The 19,878-nt window shown below is 41.9% G+C and overlaps 1 protein-coding gene across 1 annotated transcript in view; it reads right to left on the bottom strand.

The window, feature by feature from the left end:
• Nucleotides 1-19,878, bottom strand: part of IL1RAPL2 (interleukin 1 receptor accessory protein like 2) — a 2,001,777-nt gene that overhangs the window by 395,699 nt on the left and 1,586,200 nt on the right. The window lies entirely within an intron of this gene.

Below are 19,878 nucleotides of genomic sequence, written 5' to 3'. Positions count from 1 at the left end.
ACGTAAATAAATACCTAGCATGGGCGAAACAACCTTACATAACCGCTCTGGAGCAAAACAAAGGACTTCTCTTTCAAGCAAGGTTGATTCAGTGTTTCATGAGGGAGTCAACGCTTTATGGACTAAGACCTGTGGTGCACATCTTTCACAGCAGAGATTGAGCTCTTTGCAGGATATGCAGCACATTTGCTGGGCACCTGAGATAAATAATGTTGCAATAGCCAATAATTGAGCCATGTTGAAAGTGAGTTACTTAGATTACAATTAGCCCTCTAAACTCTTAGTGTAGAGGAATGGTAATTTAACTTGCTAGTAAATGGACAAATGTGTGTTTCTTGAAATGAAGCTTCCATGTATTTCCAGTGGAAAATCAGACTTAAAGGCTCTCCACAAAACCAACTTCTTTAACCTTTGTTTGACTTGTATTGGCAGCATCCTAAATTGCTGACTTTTCTAAATTCCACAAATTACTTTCCAGTCCAAGCCATCCCCTCCAAATATGACAGACAATCCATAGCACCTTATGTCACCTTTTCAGATCTTCCCCACCACTTTTACTAAATGTCACTATTCCCGGTCATGCCTTTGAAGAAATCACTTGAAAAAACAGACAGTTCCTCTATTCCACGCTAGCCATTTATCCAGCCCATCATGTGCCTCATAGGTCCTGGGTAGACCAATGGAGGTGCTTCATGCGGTGGGTGGCCAATAGAGGTGTAAGACAATCCTAACCTTCCCTCCTGGCCATGATCTCCCTGCTCTCCAGAGAAGAACCTAAGAAGCCATCTACAGGTTATGGTAACAAGCTCAGACAAAACATTCCGTGGAGACGCACTGCACACACGACCCACTCACAAACCACACACCTATGAATGTGCATGCATAATAGGTCTCAACACACACACACAAATAGCTTTTACAAATGCACACACAGCTTGCACTCTTCAATACTTATAAGAAACAGGCCACAAATATTGTCTTCAAATGTACCAGCTTCCTATGATTACGGTAATTATCCTGTATGCAGGTAGCAAATATGAGAAACATAAGGGCTGTAGATTCAGGGTTACGTGTATAGCTATATAAATAACAAACACACACATGCGCGCACACACACACACACACACAGACGCACACTTATCCTTTCAGCACTGCCAATTGTATGTTTTCACACTACAGGAACATACGGAGGGCCCCCCTTGTAGTTCATAGGAAACATCCCGATAAAGGACAATATTTCTGAACCCCAAGTTGTTTTCTAACACTAATAAATTAACTGCAATAAACTTTTGCCATTGGTGTTTGCTGGTGGTACATGGTGCAGTGTATCGAGAAAGCGAACCATGCATGTGGCATAAATCAAAGAAATGGATATTCAGGTGCGCGTAACACATGTTGCCTGTATATGCAATCATCACAAGCCTCCGAAAAGATACAGTACTGAACCACCAAATACATGCACATATTCACATGTGCTTGTATTCACAGACAAAGGCCAGTAATCTGACATTCACAGTCATAGGGGGTCATTATGAGTTGGGCGGTAATGGGTTAACAGTGCGGGTAAAGGTGCCGAGCCATCAACCCCTTACCGCCCTATTACAAGGTCTCCTCGCGGGACCCGCTAAGGCTGCCTGGTTAAACCAGGCGTCCTTAACGGGTCCCGCGAGGAGAGCAGCATGCTAACAATGGGCCCGTTAGTAACAGGCCCGTTGTTAGCATGCTCCCCATTTCCATTGAACCCATTAGCCACTGACGAGTGGTAATTGACTCTTGGTAAGACATGGTGTGATGTTTGCATGTGGAGTACAGAGGGGGCGAGTGATTTGCTGTGTCTAACTGTAGCTTGGAACCCAAATGTTTTCCCCTTTTATTCAACACGAACAATAGGTGAAATAATATGGGTCAGAGGTTAACCTTTGAAATATAGGCAAATTCAGCGCTTCTGAAATGCTTCCGATTTTAACATGGTGTTGGTCGAAAAGCCACTGCCCCTCACATATTTTTACAGTGGCTGGGCTCTGTCAATACACTCCCTCATCACAACATGAACCCACCCTGAACCAAACACAACATGATATTCCACCCATCAGAAACGGAGAATCACAACACTTTAATAGGTGGCCTCAGAGAAGTGCCACTGCAGTGCCATGTTCTCACGTCGGGCATGCTACCTTTGACTAATGTTGCCTTCAGGAAAGCCCTACAGTTTTGCTCTTCAGATGCCTTCAGACTTGACATGGAGACATGTAAGTGTAGAACTATGCTGATGTATATTTCCCGGGAACATGTCACACTAGACCTGTCACAAAGACCACTCATTTCTAATGGAGCCAATCATAAGTGACCTTTTGGCGTAAGCCATTGATGGATCTTTTACATCTCAGAATCGAACAACGCTCTCATTACCCCACTTCTGGGCTTCAGGGAGTTTTGGCTCAATCATTCTGAACACATGGAGAGCAAAGCCCTCTGTTTGCTTTAAGGCCTTGACATGGTGTTGATATGTTCTTATGACTTGTTACTGCATGTTTTAGCTGCAGTCCAATAAATATCCATTCGCACCTGAGGACGGGCGCTCAGTCTATCAGGTTACTCATTCCCTGCCCGCTGTTTCCAGCCAACTGAGGCCATTATCCGGGTGGCACCATCATTTCATTTTATGTGGGAGGCCTCCACACCTCCCCAAACCCCCAAAGCAAACCAAATGAGGGTCTTCTCTCCCACGGCGGCAGCAGACCCTATACCCATCACATGTGGTGTACCTCAGGGCTCCTGTGTCTCCCCCACATTATACAACATATTTACCAAGCCCCTTTTCGATGATTTGGATCATCTCGGTATCACCTACACTAACTATGCAGATGATACTCAGATCCTCCTTCCGCTTTCAGGAGATTATGGAAAGGATTTGGCCTTGCTAAATAGGGTGTACATCATCATCCAGGCATGGATGGCTACTCATGGACTATGCCTGAATGATGATAAAACAGAACTCATCATCTTAGGCACCACAATCAGTATAAAGAAACTTGGCCCGGCCTATAACTCCTTCATGATTGACGGGAACAACATCAAAGTCGGACAAGAGGTCAAAACATTGGGATTCTATCTAGATTCCAATTTTTCCCTCAAAAGACAAGTGAGCTCCCTTGCATCTTCCACGGGCCTACACGTGCAAATTAATCCGTGCAGCCAAACCTTTCCTGTCTGACACTAGCTGTCTGACACTCGCCAGAGCCCTCATACTGTCTCGCCTCGACTATTGTAATGCCCTCTACCTAGGATCCACCAAGGCCACCACCAATAAACTGCAAACCCTTCAGAACAACGCTCTCAGAGCAGCTCTGGGCATTTCCAGAAGAGAACACATTACAGGTTTCAGCCAACAGAACAATTGGCTCTCCACCAGAGATAAAATTCTCTTAAAAACGGCATCTCTCACCCACAAGTCTCTCAACAACGCAGCCCCAACCTACCTGATCAATAGGTTCCACAAACAATCCTCCTCAAGACCCGTCAGAACCGCATACAAAGATTGCCTATCTGTCCCCCACTACAAACGGGCCACCATAGGAGGCAACAGCTTCCCGGTAAAAGCTGCCAAGCTCTGGAACTCCCTGCCTCCAAACCTTAGAGTAGACTTGCCTTATCAGAACTTCCGTTCCAAGTTAATCTCCTGGCTGAAACTGGAGACCCACTAAGACTAGGTAGTGTCCAGCGCTACACGCACACATCGTAACCACGTGTGCCTCTTGCTTACCTGTATATTACATTACCGCCTGCTGGCCTTACTGATGATTTGTATATACTGTATATAACATTTGTGCACCTATTTTTGTATTATGTATATTCCTCGTGTACTGTAACCAAGCTTCGAAAATTCTTGTAAAGTCTGCGCCCTGATACCCCCGGGTACGCTCGCGCATTATAAATAATAAAACAAACAAACAAATCCCTTCCCACTTATCTGCTGGATTGGAGCTTTGTGTGCAAGTCCAGACACACCTCCTGCTCCCGGCCGCCATGGAAATGGAAAAGGGAATGAGTCCTTTTTTCCCTATGGAGGCGGGCATCCTGCTTTGCAAGAGCTGGTGGGTCGTTACCTGACATACCCACTCCCTCCACCCCCCACCCCGTGCAGGGGTGAAAGCCATAATCAGTGCTCAAAACCCTCCCTCAAACCAAACAAATCTTTGCAAACAATCCTTTTCAAATTGGCTGGGCAGAACAGGAGTGCCGGAAATGTAAGAATTGCTTATTAAGAGTTGTGAGGTGCTCCAAAAATGTACTATGGTGGTGTTTTTCTAGGGAGGAAGAGCTACACTGCTGCTAAGTCCGTTTAAAGTGCCCACACATATATTTGTAAATGAGCATATTAATTATTGATGCCTTTATTTGCAGCACTTGAATGAAGGGAAATACATTAGAATGTCTTTCTTGCCACAGTTCACTCAAACCAGCTAAGACATATTTAAATTCTTCAGTCTCAAATATCCTCTTAGTCGCACAAAATTGCATTTCTGAACCCATTAAAAGAAAGCTTTCATGTTCCCCGAGCTACCAATATTGTTATCAGAGATCCCCCGGCGCAGATGCAATTCCTATTCATCATTTCATACTGCGCATGCTAATTTTTTCAAAATATACATGCATCTTTCAGTCAAATAACGTGGTGTGGCAGTTTTTCGTTTCTTCCTTCAAGAAAGTGTCAGGATTTGCTGTACGTTTTGAAGTAATTTATACATCAGAGTAAAAAAAAAAAAACATATCTTGTGTGTTTGAGAGCTATGGTACTGCTTTTTATTTGTGTGCTTTCTCGCGATTCTTTCAAAGTATTTCTATTCCTATAAAAGGAAATACATGTATTACTACATACTACAGGGGGAGACCCCACCACAGCCCTCCAATACCCCTCCTCATCTCTCAACCCACCATTATTGCCTGCCCCTCTACGCACCATCCACATGTTGGTGTAAACATTATCGGAAAAAAAAAGAGCAAACATAATGTGAGACTATTTTAGTTGATCAATAGACCCAATACCTGTGCTTCAGTGTCAGGGATAACAGTAAGAGCTGAGTCAAGAAAGAAACCCGTTGATGAGCTGAATTATTGGACATTTTATTTCAGCTGTGCCATTGGAAGAGACTTGAAGACATGCTTCTATCTAGGCGAGTGGTAAATCAGCCTATTTTACTCACTAAAAGTATGCCAAAATAAAAAAAGACTTTCAGGTTCACATATGTATGAAGCTTTATGTCACCTGCACTGCTCATGTGATGTGTTCAGCAACATGGATGGACGGCCTATCTGATAGAAAGTCTTCATCATGTTTAGTGATATTGTTAACAAATGAGAACACAATTCATGAAAACGATTAAAACTCATTGGCCCTCATTACGACCCTGGCGGAAATCGCGGTGCTAAAAGCACCGCGGAGCACGGCGGAAAGCTGCCGATAGCGCCATGGAGGTTGGCGGATTTTCCGCCCCATGCCGACCTTGGCGGGGCGGTAAATCCCCATTCCCCATTTTACCCTTCCCCATTCCCATTTTTGCCCCATAGGGTATAATGGGAGTGGGGAAGGCGTTAATTGCGCCACCGCAAAATACGGTGGCATAATTAACATCAAGGTCCCGTAGCGCCATGGATTTCTCCGCCCGGAAAAACCAGGCGGAAAACGTTCCATGGCGCTACGGGAACTCGTAGTAGGGCGGACGGGTCCGCCGCGATTAACGCTGGCGTAAACCCACTCCGCCAGGGTCGTAATGAGGGCCATTGTGGGATCCAAAGCAACATACAATATGGCACAATCGATCAATACAAATAATAAAATTAAATGACTAACTACAACAAGAGTCTAACATTTTTCTAGGGATACTTTGCAATACATTTTTAACCCTTACATTACAACTCTTTCCCACCTTGATTCTTTAGGATTTCATTTGCATAAGTGCTAGTTACATGTTACTATTTTAAAGTTAGTAGACACTCATTTGGCCTAAGATAAGCTTTCTCTTTTTAAAATATTGTTTTTATAAATAGCCAGCTTATACAACTCGTTTTGAATGTCCACGTTCAGCGGGTACTTTATTGCCTTGTGATGGTCAAGGCTATTTCCTGCTCTTTTGGAGAGTCATGAGCCATTGGGTTTGTAAGACTAAACATCATCCACAGAGGAGGAGAAATGATCTCTATTCTCTGTACACCAAATGCCATTTATTGAATGTATTTATGTTTTCCTTACAACCAGAAGTGCTACAGAGGAGCCTTAGCTGGTGCAAACAACAATTCCGCGAATAATAGGTACAAGTAGGCCAGATGCAACTATCAAGCTGAATGCAGTTTTTAATAGCAGAGTGTTGCGCCCTAGATGCATAATACAGGGTTGCTAATGACTAAGCAGCGACTGGGGTACCCGACTGGCGGGGAGGCTGCAGTATTAGTTGCTGTGAAAGGAGACGGAGGATGGAGAAGGTTGGATCATCCTATGAGTAGTAGGTCTAACATAGCAGCATAGGCAGGTATACCATAGATAGCAGACAGTAGGAAGCTCAGTGCTGTGCTCAAGTGGGGGAAGCGTACATCAGGCGGTATGCAAACAGTTAGTTAGTTGGTCAGGCAGATGGATTTTTGCTGTACGTAGGTTGGCATTAGGTGGAATAGTACAGTATGGTAGATATTGTATTAACAAAGTGTAGTGCAGCGAGCTGAGCCTAGTGATAGGACATTCAGCAGCTGTGGCAAAACATATACAAACAAGGTGCCGCTGTAGCGGGCAGTGTACAGTAGCTTGTATACATAAGGCTATGGGGGTAGCCTGAATAGTAAGGATCTGGCCGTTATAGCCATAACAAGTCAATTAAGTTCTAGGAGGTCAGCGTACTCACAGGTTGGGTTCAGTAGATGAATCGAGCAGGGGTCCCGGCCGACGGTCCATACGGCATGCGACAGGCATAGGACAGGCCCTTTTACGCGGCCCTTCTGCAAGGAGCTTCCGTGCTCCGGCTTCCGCCTATCGGCGGCGGTGGTGGGCGGAAATAATGCGCCGCAGCCAATCCGGATCTAGAACAGGCTGGTCAGGCAAATGCACTTGAAAATACTGCAATGGACGTGGCGGCCATTGACCACGTTGAAGGCAATGGCGGCGCTGGGCAGAATAAGTCGGGGCAGGGAGAACAAGGTATTCATGTGCCTTGCTCTTGCACGGCTGCCTTGCAGGGTGCAGAAGATGATTTTAGATTGGGGTCAGCCACAATGTAGATGTCTGTGGCACGACTCGCTTCTGCAGTGCAGATGGGTACCTGCAGAGCCCCATGTACTGGGCAAGCCTCGTGGCACTGGAGAGGAGGCTCCTGCCTGCCTCTCCCGCTGTGGATGCAGCTGTGGCTATCGCCGACATAGGACAGGCCCTTTTATGCAGCCCTTCTGAGAGGAGCTTCCGTGCTCCGGCTTCTGCCTATCTGTGGCGGTGGTGGGTTGAAATAGTGCGCCGCATCCAATCCGGATCTAGAACAGGTTGGTCAGACAAATGCACTTGAAAATACTCCAATGGACGTGGTGGCCATTGACCATTTTGAAGGCAATAGCGGCACTGGGCAAAATAAGTCGGGGCAGGGAGAACAAGGTATTCATGTGCCTTGCTCTTGCACGGCTGCCTTGCAGGGTGCAGAAGATGATTTTAGATCGGGGTCAGCCGCAATGTAGATGTCGGCGGCACGACTCGCTGCTGCAGTGCCGATGGGTACCTGCAGAGCCCCATGTACTGGGCAAGCCTCGTGGCACCGGAGAGGAGGCGAGGGTCGGAGGTGAAAGACGGAAGGAGCATGATTTGCCATCGATTAAAAGGAATGATGAGATCCATTTTAGAGTGGAGTCTTGGATGCCTAGAGCACAAAGCCTGTCCATGAGTATTGCGTGTTCAATGTTGTCAAAAGCAGTAGATAGATTAAGAAGGATGAGTGCAGCTCATCCTTGCGAGTGAGCTCTTCTTTTTATGTCATCCCAGATGGACACAAGAGAGGATTCGGTTCCTTGAAGGGGTCTGAAGCCCGATTGGGCTGGGTCAAGGAGCCTGTTGGCTTCTATGAATAGGCAGAGTTGCTTGTAAGCAGTACTGTCTAGGAGTTTGGCAATGAAGCAGGTGTTAGAGATAGGGCCGCAGTTTGAAGGAGGTAGGGGGATCGAGAGGGTTTTTTGAGAAGGAGCTTGACATAAGAGGATTAGAAGGCCTCCGGGAAGATACCAGATGCGTGACCGAGCAATGTTGTCAGCACATATTGTAGTAAGGATGTTTTTGGTTGTAAGTATGAATTGGGCTGGATATCACTGTGTCAAGTTGAGAGCTTCCAAATTGTCATTGAGAGAACGGGTCATCAGGTTGGTGGGGACATCAAATCAGATGTTGAAGTCTTCAAATATAGTGAGGTATGGATGCTGGATTAGGGTCGCTGATAATGAGTCACTGAGGAAGTAGGACGCTGTGGGTGAAGGAGAGGTGGAGGCGGATCTTTAATAGTAATGGCTCACATTCAGTGTTACAGGGTAGATTGTTGTTTGTGGAGGATGGCCAGTGCTCCTGCTCTGCTTGCCTGATTTTCTATAATCAGGGAGTATTCGGGGGGAAGCCTTGTGTGTGATGGGTTCGCAGTCATCATTGAACCAGGTTTCTGTGACGAATAGGATGTCAAGGTTTTCTTTGGAAATAAGGTTGAAAATGTGGTATTTGTTTTTGGATACAGATCTGGCATTAATGAGCATGCAGGATAGCTGGTGTGGTAAGAAAGAAATGACACTTCCTAACGGTGCAACTAGAAAAGTGAGAGGATTCATTCATTGCAACACAACATATGTTGTATATGGAATTGGCTGCAACTGTTTGAAAATGTATATTGAAAGTACTAAGAGGACTTTGAAAATTTGAATATTTGAACATATGAGGGCAATAAGAAATAAGGATCTCTGATACCCTCTTTCACAGCATGTAATGATGGAACATCAGCATTTTAAAGAAGAAAACCTCAAAATATTTGGACTAGAAAATGTCACGGAGCACCGAAGAGGAGGAAATAGAGAGACCCTTCTACGGAAATCAGAAGCAAATTGTATTTGTGTTATGGACACGGTAACCAATGGACTTAATTCAGATACAGAGATGTACCATTGGCTATAGCTAATATTGCAGAATCCGAAAATGTGCAAAGATGTTTGAATTAATTTAGAAATGTGTGACCATGATCACACAAAAATGAAATATATCATTTTCCAAATATATTCTTCAGCTCCTTATGTTTTTCTTTCTTTGTCTCCAATGCCTAATCATTGGGCATCTTTTTTACTCAAACTAATGTAATTTAACAAAAATAATGTTAACATTTTTCTAAAATCTTCCTTACCCATGTCTTTTACCTTATTTACCATATAATGGGAGCCCCAAGATTAAAGAATCCTACCTTGACAACTACTAAATGAGTAATGGTAAAACCAATCCTTCAAAATAATTTCTGGGGCTTTCAGGACAAATTAAAGTATATTTTATGTAAACCAGAGTGCTTCAAACATAAATATCCTATTTAGCGCGAGCCCGTTGCCACGCACACGTGATGACATCATCATGCCAATGCGCAAACGTGCCGCAACATGAAACGTCATCGCATCTCGATTTCAGATGCATATAAACAGCACTGAAGTCATTTCCTCATCTGTGCGTCCTACAGGAAGCACTGGGGACATTGATAGGTGGACCCATAGCCTACACAATAGAAATCCTTCTACCAAGGCGGACCCAGAGCCTTTCTTCTCTTTCCTCTTCATATCGCTAAAAGCTTAAGCTAAGAGTATAACCCAAGCAATATAGTAGCCACATGTTTTCACAATCTAAGATGTTCCTACCCCTAATCCCTCCCACTAATTTCTGCAATTTTTTTTGCTTTCCTTTCTTTTTCTCCTTTCAATGTTTTTCATTCTTTAGATTTTTGAGCACTTCAGAAACTGGCAGAAACTAACAATTTTGCAAATAATCAAATTCTATCTTGAACAGCAAATGAACATTTATCCTAAACTTTAAGGATAATAAGGGTCAGCATATAATTGTTTTCGGTACCTACGTTTTTCCTTTGCTTGTGTAACTTGTTTCATCAGGTAATCATTGCCTTGTATCTCAATACTTTGTCATAAGTGTGTGTTGTCATAAGTAACACACACTTTATATTTGTTCTAGGCACAGTAATGTAACTACATAAAAAATCTCTCCTGATGATCCATTCCATAACAAAACCGAATGGTGAAACACGTGTAGAGAGAGAACATTATGAGAGGCCGTAATAAATTAATAATTGACACAACCGAAAACACTGAACTACTTCATTTGTTCTAAAGAATGTGCATTTCAACAAGCAAAGGAGCCAAAAGAATATAAGTTGGCGCAAAAACAATTCATCCCAACTCTGTATTTTCCATTAACTTTTGTTGTGTAACAGCCACAAAGGGATAAATAACTTTTGCATGACAACTGACCTATGCTTTCCAAGTAACCAATCCTAAAACCTTTTTGGAGATCGCCAGGAGAAGGATATCATTGACTCCCACAGAGAGACCAGCATTGTCTTGAGCCAAATCCGAAGGCACTTTGAATATTATTTTGAGTCCCATAGCTAAATGTAACATTCATTTCTCAGACTCCTATGTATGCAGATAATCCTTTAGTTATCAGAAGTTCCCCATGGGAATGGGAGTCCTTGTCCCCTTGAGGGGAAGTGACTCCCAGTGATGCCCGGCTTTCCCAAACCCCTAGGGAGGGTTTTTCTGCAGGGGCTAACCTCCCTCTCCTCAAAGGGGGTAGCACCCCACAGGGAAAAAGGGACAAAGCCTTTGGAGGTGTCACACTTGCTTGTTCAGGAAAAGATACTTGTAAGTGCATAAGGGTTACGTTACTCTTATATGGGAGCAAATCATTCAAGATATGAGAGATTAGTAAAGGAAAGTGTTTGCTGCTTTTGCAGAAGGAGGCAGGGACACTGTGTCATTTTGAACTCGATTCTGCCCAGTGTGGGCTTCACGGATGGGAAGAGACCAATTTTGTAGCACACAAATCAGGTAAACCACGGTGTGAGGACCTTTTAGATCCAACGTACTTGGCACAATTGGGTGAGGGGGGGCTGCATATAGGGCATTCCATTTTGCAATATTGAAATAATTAGGGCTTCTTTCACCATATGTTGGTGTTCTTGCGGGATGCTTGACAGATCTCTTTGAGCAGTACAATTGTATAGATTTATTTTTATCATCGTGCTGAAGTATGTGTCCAGAAGCATGTTGGCACCCCACAAAATGCCACGTTTCATTACTTTGGTGTGCATGGGCGCTTGTTCCCAGAAGAAGGTGGAGGTTGAGCATAGGTCAAACATTCTCTTAACTGGATATTTGTGCTGCATTACCCAATCTCCTGGTTTGACCACATTGTGCTTCAGGTTATGAGACTTCCAACTTACTTTTTGAATTGCAAGCTGAGCATACACAAATAGATGTGTTTGTGTATAAATAGAGAAGTGACTACAACTAAAATACCGTTTATCCAAACATTAATGATGGTTATTTGTTATAATCACCTGGTTCACCTATAACCCGGTAAATCCCCAAGCGAGGGTTTATTCGGGTCCTTCATTTACTCTTCAGGAGAATCATGAATACCTCTGTAGACTAAATGGTTGGAACGGTCCCTGCTTAGATTGGTTTCCAATCAATACTTGTATATCTTATTTGATAATATGGACCCATTTGCTTCTTATATTTTATATTGCTGCATTGGCCTATAACGCTCCCAAATTATAACACCGTTTAAGATGGGTGCACATTCTAACCCCAAAAATTAGTGGGTCTTCCCCTCAGTTTTGTTCAATTTCTTGCCAGCTCAATCATTGATTGATTTATTTATAAATGTTTTGAACAATGTGAAATTCCCAAGATGCTGAACATGGAATGAACAGGTGTGAAAAAATGGTGCATTTACTTTGGACAAATTTCATCAACGTTTACACTGATTTTCACAGAATGTTCAACATTTTGGTACATTCAAAATTCAAAAATGAAATGGAGATGGGTGCCCCAAGATTTAAGTAAAAGATAAATACTTTATTTCAGACTTTTCCCTTTCATGCGCACACCTAGTTATATGTGTTATTTTCCCCAAACTTCTTCAGTGACACTGACTGGGTAACTCTTTGTCATCTGGTTGCACTCATAGCAGATCCCCTTCTTGTACTTTACATTCTGGAACCATACACCTGTGCTAACCTAACAGTTTGGAGAAACAGTTTATAAACAAAATATGACGCACAACAGTCATCCTATGCGATTTTACCCAACAAGGCACGGTACATTGTTGGACTGGCTGCCAAAGAGCTGTTTCCTCGTGGTTTTGTCTGTCACTTTTGATTTTCAGTTTAATATTCTAGTGCTGTACTCTACTGGCATCCTCAATTATGATTCATTTCTGAAAAAACACACTCCATTCCCAATGTTACCATGTATAAGAAAAGCAAGTTGACAGGAGGATACCTCAAGGGCAACGCGCTAGTATTGGCAGCAAGACAATGCATAGCAACACAGGTTCGAATCCCGAGCTCACACTTAAAAACTGGTCCCGGTTTACAGCATGCTTTAAAAGAACAATTATTATTACTCTAAGGCACCCAATGACATTACAAATATAAAAATAAAAAAACACTACCAAGTTCAGAAAAAAGATCATAATGTCAAATGCTTTATTATTAAAATTTAGAAACTGAAAATGATTTACATGTGTATGGCAGGACATCACTTATATTATACAGGCATACTTTGTTAATTGGTTGAAAGATTCTAAAAATCATTTTAAAATACCTTATACACATGTTGAACTTTTGAATATTTCTGTTTACTTTTTAGAAAGCTAGTAATTGCATCACAGGTCTCAATTTTCGTATAAACTTTTTACATATCTCTAAATAGTTTCTTAAAATCTTTTTAAAAATATAGAATGTATTTTTAATGTAATTGTTTTTTTTTACAATATAGTTATTTGATTGTAATTTTGCATGTTTTTTCTCGTCACATTCTTATAAACTACATATTTAATGGATATGTTATAATGTGTTTTATTGTTATACACTATAAAATGATGCTTCCATTTAAGTTAGTGCTTTCATTTCAGTACACTTTGTAATACAATGTACGTTTTATGCTTTAACATTATTTTGAAGTAAATTCGTGCATGTACTTCATGTCACATATTTATAAACTTTACATTTGTAATGTTTTAAATAGTTTAAAAAATAAAAATATATATATATATATATATATATATATATATATATATATATATATATATATATATATATATATATATATATTATGCGTAATTGTTCTACAACGCACAACGACGTTATGTGATTTGTTGTACTTGATTAGTAAGGCTCCTTGCTGCCACCTATCATCCCCAAATAGAAAACAAGGCAAAGACATCAACCACACTAAACAGACACGATGGTATCACGCTCCAGCATACATTAGGACCCTCTCTCTTGCCATCATAACTTAATTCACAGAACCATTTGCATTGATGGGGACGTAACAGTGAAATGCAACCTTTGAAAGGTGCTTGCAAAGCAGGCTATATCCAGCATGGTTTGCACATTTGGAACCCATGGTTTGCCCATTTTGAACAATGGTAATACACAAGCTGATGAAATGGTAGCATGATCTTACAAAACCTAGAGCATGCCCATCAGTTTCCAAAGACACCTCTTCCACAAGTCACACTAGCGATGGCGGAGGGCAATGTGGGAGTGTAGGCCGCTTCCTTTCCTGATGACACACCGGCAGAAGCCTCTCTCGGTCACTTTGCCTTTAACCTGCCCAAGCCACTCGGCCTTCAATGCTTAATGGACCATTGGCACAATCCGCCAGCACTGCAGCATGTTAAGTAGTAGTGGTGGTAACCTTCTGAGTGTTTATGGGCTATTTGGGCAGTTACATTGGGGGGAATGATGCAGCATGATGGCACATGCTACATGCATTATCAGATGGCCATCAGTTGAGTAAAGTCGGCCACTTGGTAGTGTATGATGGCATGGAGAGCCAAATGCTCCAATACCATCTTATCCTTTTGTAGTGACAGCTGTGAAAAAAGTATAATTTCTTAGACTAGAGGATAGGACAGTGGATACCATGTGGTTTTGTGCAGCACATTGTATTGTTAAAGTTAACTTGATATACAGATGTTGCTAGCATCATCGCATCAACAGAACCATCTGTGGCCATGAACAAAGACCCTTTTAATAGACTGATTTAATGAATCAAACACAAATTCTTCATGGGCCCTTGTTGTTATGCCAATTCCGGGCTTAGGGTTTGTGTAGACATCTGCTTATTGGACGTTGAAATTACTGGCTTTCAATGCATGCATCAATCTCTTACTAGTGGTGGGCTTCCAGATAAGCTTAAAAATGAATACTATGGGCCTCATTACACGGATGGCGGTAATGGTTAACGGCCACCGTTCATGGTAACGGTGACCGTCAACCATTACCGCCTTACTACGAGGTCCCTTAGCGGGTTGGTGCTTTAACGCCTGATTTTTGCAGGCGTTAAAAACCAACCCGCTAAGGGACCTTGGTGCTAATTACGGCACCACAAAATTGCAGTGCCGTAATTAGCGCCTTCCTCATTCCCGTTATGCCCTATGGGGCAAAAATGGGAATGGGGAAGGGCAGTGGTGAAAGGGGGAATTACCGCCCCACCAACCTTGGAATGGGGCGGTAATTCCCCTTTCCACCAAGGCGGTGCCGGTATTTTACCGGCATGGACCAAGGTGCTAATAGCACCTTGGTCCATGTGCTAATACCGCCATCCGTGTAATGAGGCCCTATGTCTCACTTTTTCGTATTTGAAAACAGTCCTTTTTCCTGGGTTCATACATCGGCTCAAATTGCCTTTTTAATGCCTGGATTACAGTGAACTATAATGGGACCTGTGCATGCTTGGTTTCAAGAAGGTTGGCTCTTAAATATACATACAACTTATGTCAACCCAATTTCACAGCTTAGGTGCAAACTACAGAAAGGTTACAGGAGGTACATTTCCTCCCATGTAGGATGCATGTGATATTTGCCTTGCTATTATTTATAGCAATCAGATAATACATTGTTCTGGTCATAAATATAATAAACCTCCTATGTAATTTGCAATTTACATTATTTATATCATTTCCTTGCAGAATACTTAAATATGACTTGTACACGTTTGCATGTTCTCATTCACATGACAGCATACATATAGAAGCTCATTAGCATGAGCACATTTAATGTTTCAGTAAAACATTTGCTATTATGTTTAACATTCATTACATGGTATCTCAATATAAAGACATTCCGAGCAAGGAAAATTTAAGAACGAACTTCACATTCAATCAGACAATATTTTATAAAGGTATAGAGGAGTAGTAAGAAGGAGATAACCTCAAGACTAGTAGGTGGAGAGGAAGTGAAGGAAGTAAATAGTAGTAGCAAGAAGCATGGGAGAACATAGATGAGAAGGAGGAGGTACCAAAAGACAACGGGAATAAGAGGCTGAGGATGTTGGTACATGAGTGCTGTGATAACATTGCAGTTTGGTGGAGGAATTGTTGGCTCAGATGAGCCAAGTCGCTAGGGTGGTGAGGCAAGGTTTCATTGATGCAACATATAACATATAACTTGATACAAGAAAATTGCATTCGGCACTTAAAACCCCCAAAACGGTATGTGACGTTTCCCACCAGGCAGGAAAAGTCTAATGGAAAGAGTCTGTTTATGTTTTGTTGAATTTTAACAAAGCATCCCCAGCTAAACCTAATCCATCAGTTTCTCTTTCTTAATAAAACATGTTTGAAACACAGGATGTGGCTTTGAGTAATCTGTTGATCTTTCAGCATGACACTGACATGGGGCAAGAAAAGAGTAGACCTTGTGAAGTGACAGCCCATGTACGTGGAAGAATGTTCCCCAAGAACTGCTAGAGTGGTTATTCATCTGTATCAGAGGTTCACAATGTCAATCAGTTGCATGGCCCTCTTTCACATTGCATTCTTTTGTGGAAAGAAATACCACTCTATGCTTCACTGAGCATTTCACCAAAACATGCAGATTCGTAAAAAGGAATACAACAATTGGAACATGAGTTAAGCAGTTCATCAAAATTAAGGATTATAACATACAATGAATGTAATGGACCCTATTTCACAGACTGCTTCTGATGGCCCAGGATATCACATGGTTACAAAAGTAACATGCAATTTACAGAACTGTTATAATATCCAGTGAAAATGGAAAATCAATGAAACATATTTCACATATTTCTCATTTGCAACATGTTCACTTATCTACCCTTAACTAAACTTGTATTACCACTGCTGATCACCTTTCCCCCCTTAAGTGTTGTAAACAACAGGGTTGTCCATCTGACCCTTGGTTCAGTGAGGACTTTGAGTTGCTCCGACTCAAATGTAGGCAGGTGGAAAGGCAATGCCGTAAAATGTATTGTCAGCTGGATAAACTTCGATTGCCTCAAGCCACCATTACATATCATAACGCTATTAGAGTGGCTAATGTATTATAATAATAGAGTAGACACAGCTATAAGTCAGCCAAAGGAGCTGTTTGTCTTGAACATTCTCTCTCATCTACCTTCCAAACAGTTTTTGCTCTTCTCAACTGCTATGTGAAGTTCTGACAAAATGTTTTATCCCAATAATTCTGGACATCTGTGAAACAATTGCACTGTCTGGTTTTGCAAACTTGAAAATCTGACTCAGCTACTTTGATGGCTATGTCAGTCCACTTTTGGTCCAGTTTTCCTATCTTTTTCACCACTTTGAAAAACATCATGCCTGGGTTGCTCAGGCAGTAAACCACTCTTGCTCATCTGGGACTATCCCACTGGAATTAAAAATGCATTAGTAATTCTTCTCTTGAAAAAGCCTTCCTTGGATTCATATATTCTGGCAAATTTCAGCCTGTAGCTTTACTGCTGTTCCTTACAAAGCTTATGGAGTCATTAATCTCTCCTTTGACCTGCTCTTTTCTTGAAAACTCCTTTTTTATCAATTTCAGCCTGGATTCCACCCTGGCCATGGCACAGCGAATGTGCTGATATCTGTTGTGGACAATCTAGCCAGACTCTCCGTTCAGGGTGGACTGGATGCACTGATATTATTAGATCTGTCAACTGCATTTGACACCATTGACCTCTCCATCCTGCTTGACTGCCTTGCTAGGGCTGGTCTATCTGGCCAGGTGCTATCCTGGTTCATTCATAGCGAATCAGGCTCAATCTGTTTCACTGTCTGCTGTTCGCTCAGAACCTGTTTCTCTTTCATGTGGGGTCTCTCGGGGCTACGCTCTGTCCCCTATTCTGTTTAATTTGCACATTCAACCTTTGGTTGAGCTCATCAACTCCCATGGCCTCCTATGCTGATGACAAGCAGATTATTGTGCAGATTAATCTATCTCAGCCTCATACTGCATCTCAGCTAAGGAGTTGCTTGTAGGAGGCGACTGGTCAGAGGAGCAATAACTGGTTGAAGGTGAATGGGGACAAGATGGAGGTACTGGTCGTCGCCCCCCCTTTGTCTTCTCTTTGGACTCCAACATTTTGACCTTCTGCTCTTGGTCCTTTTCCCTCCCCGGTCTTGGTAGTTAATGATTTAGATGTGCACCTTTCCGCTTCTTTGTCAAATGAAGTTCAGATCTCGTCTATCTGCCAAGCTAGACATTTTAAATTAAAAGTACTGCAGAAAGTCTTGTACTTTCTCCCTCCAAAAATACATGCACCTGTGGTGGCTTCTTTGGTCATGAGTACAGTCGATTACTGCAATTTTTATATTTTTAGCTCATCCAGCGTACTTAACAAAAAAAACATATTTTAGAAAACATATTTCTCCTTTTCCTAATCTGCTTCACTGGCTAGTTATAGCGAAGTGGATTCAATTTAAATCGAAGTGCTAAGTTCATTGCTGTTTCTATGGAGCTTGAGCCAAATACTTGCAATCTGAATTCAACCCATGTGTCCATAGGCAATCACTCTGCTCTGAGGAGGCTCTTCTTATCCAAGTGCCCCATTTTTGACTGTGCCGAGTGGAGGGTCATGATTTCTCAGTTGCCACATCTAAACGCTGGAATTCAATTGCATTTCCACTTTGGGCTACTGAGAACCATTTTTTGTTTCAAAAATCTTTAAAAACCTTCTTCTTTTAAAGTCCTGTCTAGTTAGTCTTTTCTGCAGGGCTCTGTAGCACCACGATGCCCTTGAGTGAACGATTTTTTGTTTTATGCATTTATGTAAAATAACATTATGCAACATAACATGCAAACGTTGTCAGCAAGGAGTGTGCCCCCTCAGATATTTATCATTCTGTCATGGATGTATGAACGAACAATGCATAATTGAAATAGCTGTGACTTATGGAAGATACAGCTAGGCCTCACTTAATACAATGTTGATATTAACTGGGCTGGATATAAAGGAGGCTGAAACTGTTTCACATTCAAGAGGTTGTATGTTACATCACACCAGCTTGAACATCACACTTTGTTAGATCCATAAGCTTGCCAACATGTAATTGATGGAGCTGGTCGCCCATTTTCTGATGCAACTGTTTAGTTATTTGCAGTTTTCAAAGTTTAGAAGAAAAGAGTTAATAGCAAAGAACATGTACATGTAACACTACAGTTGAACCTAGCTGGAATATATGAATCATAAGGTTTGTCTGAGAATGCATGACTGACTCATGTTGCATGAAACAAGCTTACACATAAATATGACATGTGCTTCAGTACTTAAAATATAAAATGGCAGAGATTCAGACAAACATGTTTCCTTTGAAACAAGAATACAGAAAGCACAATATGACTCCAAGGAATTGTTTACAATTCTTAAGGCACTGGAAAAACCCATTGATAATCTTTGAGAAACTAGAGGGAATACAATGCAAAATCCAGAAGGATAGGTCACAGGTTGACCCTATAGATATGCGGCCATGTGACAGCTGTACAGTTGCAACAGCAACACCACAAAAAAAGTGAATCCCTACCTTTAACTTTAGAACAGTGACAGAAGGGGAACTCAGTACGATTTTAAGCAAGCAATCTTAAATCAACACGTTGTAATGGAGTTATTTACCCAGCAATGTTGGTTAAAGCTTTCTCAGATTCACTTCTTAACATTCTCAAATATCCTTAACACTTCATTGGGTGAAAGCCATGTGCCCAGGGATCTGAAAAGTGCATGGATAACTCTGCTAATAAAAAGAAACAACCTGGATTTGACCCAGATATACCAGGAAATGATAGACCTATCACCAATTCCCCAATTTTGCAGAAAATTCTGGATATGGTGGCTTTTCAGCAAATACTGTGCTCCAGCACATGACAAAGTACGATGTTCTTAATAAATGACAGTCAGGTATCAGACCGGGTTTTACCACTGAACTGCCTCTTCTGGACCTTAAGACGAATATGTTGTGCAGCATGGATAATAGCCAAGCTATGCTGCTGATGGTATTAGATCTGACAGCTGCTTTTGATTTGGTGGAACATTCACTCATGTTGCATAGACTTAAGAAAGTTGCCTATTTTAATGAACATGCAGTGGCTTGGGCACGCTCCTTCTTGGAGGACAGATCTGTTAGGGTCTGCAGTCATGATGTGGAGGCCTGTCCAGTCCCCTTGCCTTATGGTGTACAACAAGGAGCCTGTCTGTCTCCCTCGATGTATAACATTTTCATGGCCCCTCTATGTTAACTGTCACAGAGTAAGGGTATTTGTTTTTCCAACTACGCCAGTGATACGCATTGTATCATCC

Source organism: Ambystoma mexicanum, chromosome 5p (assembly GCF_040938575.1).
Source record: "Ambystoma mexicanum isolate Mex_15411 chromosome 5p, UKY_AmexF1_1, whole genome shotgun sequence".
Taxonomy (NCBI): domain Eukaryota; kingdom Metazoa; phylum Chordata; class Amphibia; order Caudata; family Ambystomatidae; genus Ambystoma; species Ambystoma mexicanum.
Note: the sequence above shows the minus strand (reverse complement) of the source record. Positions and strands in the feature narration are given on the sequence as shown.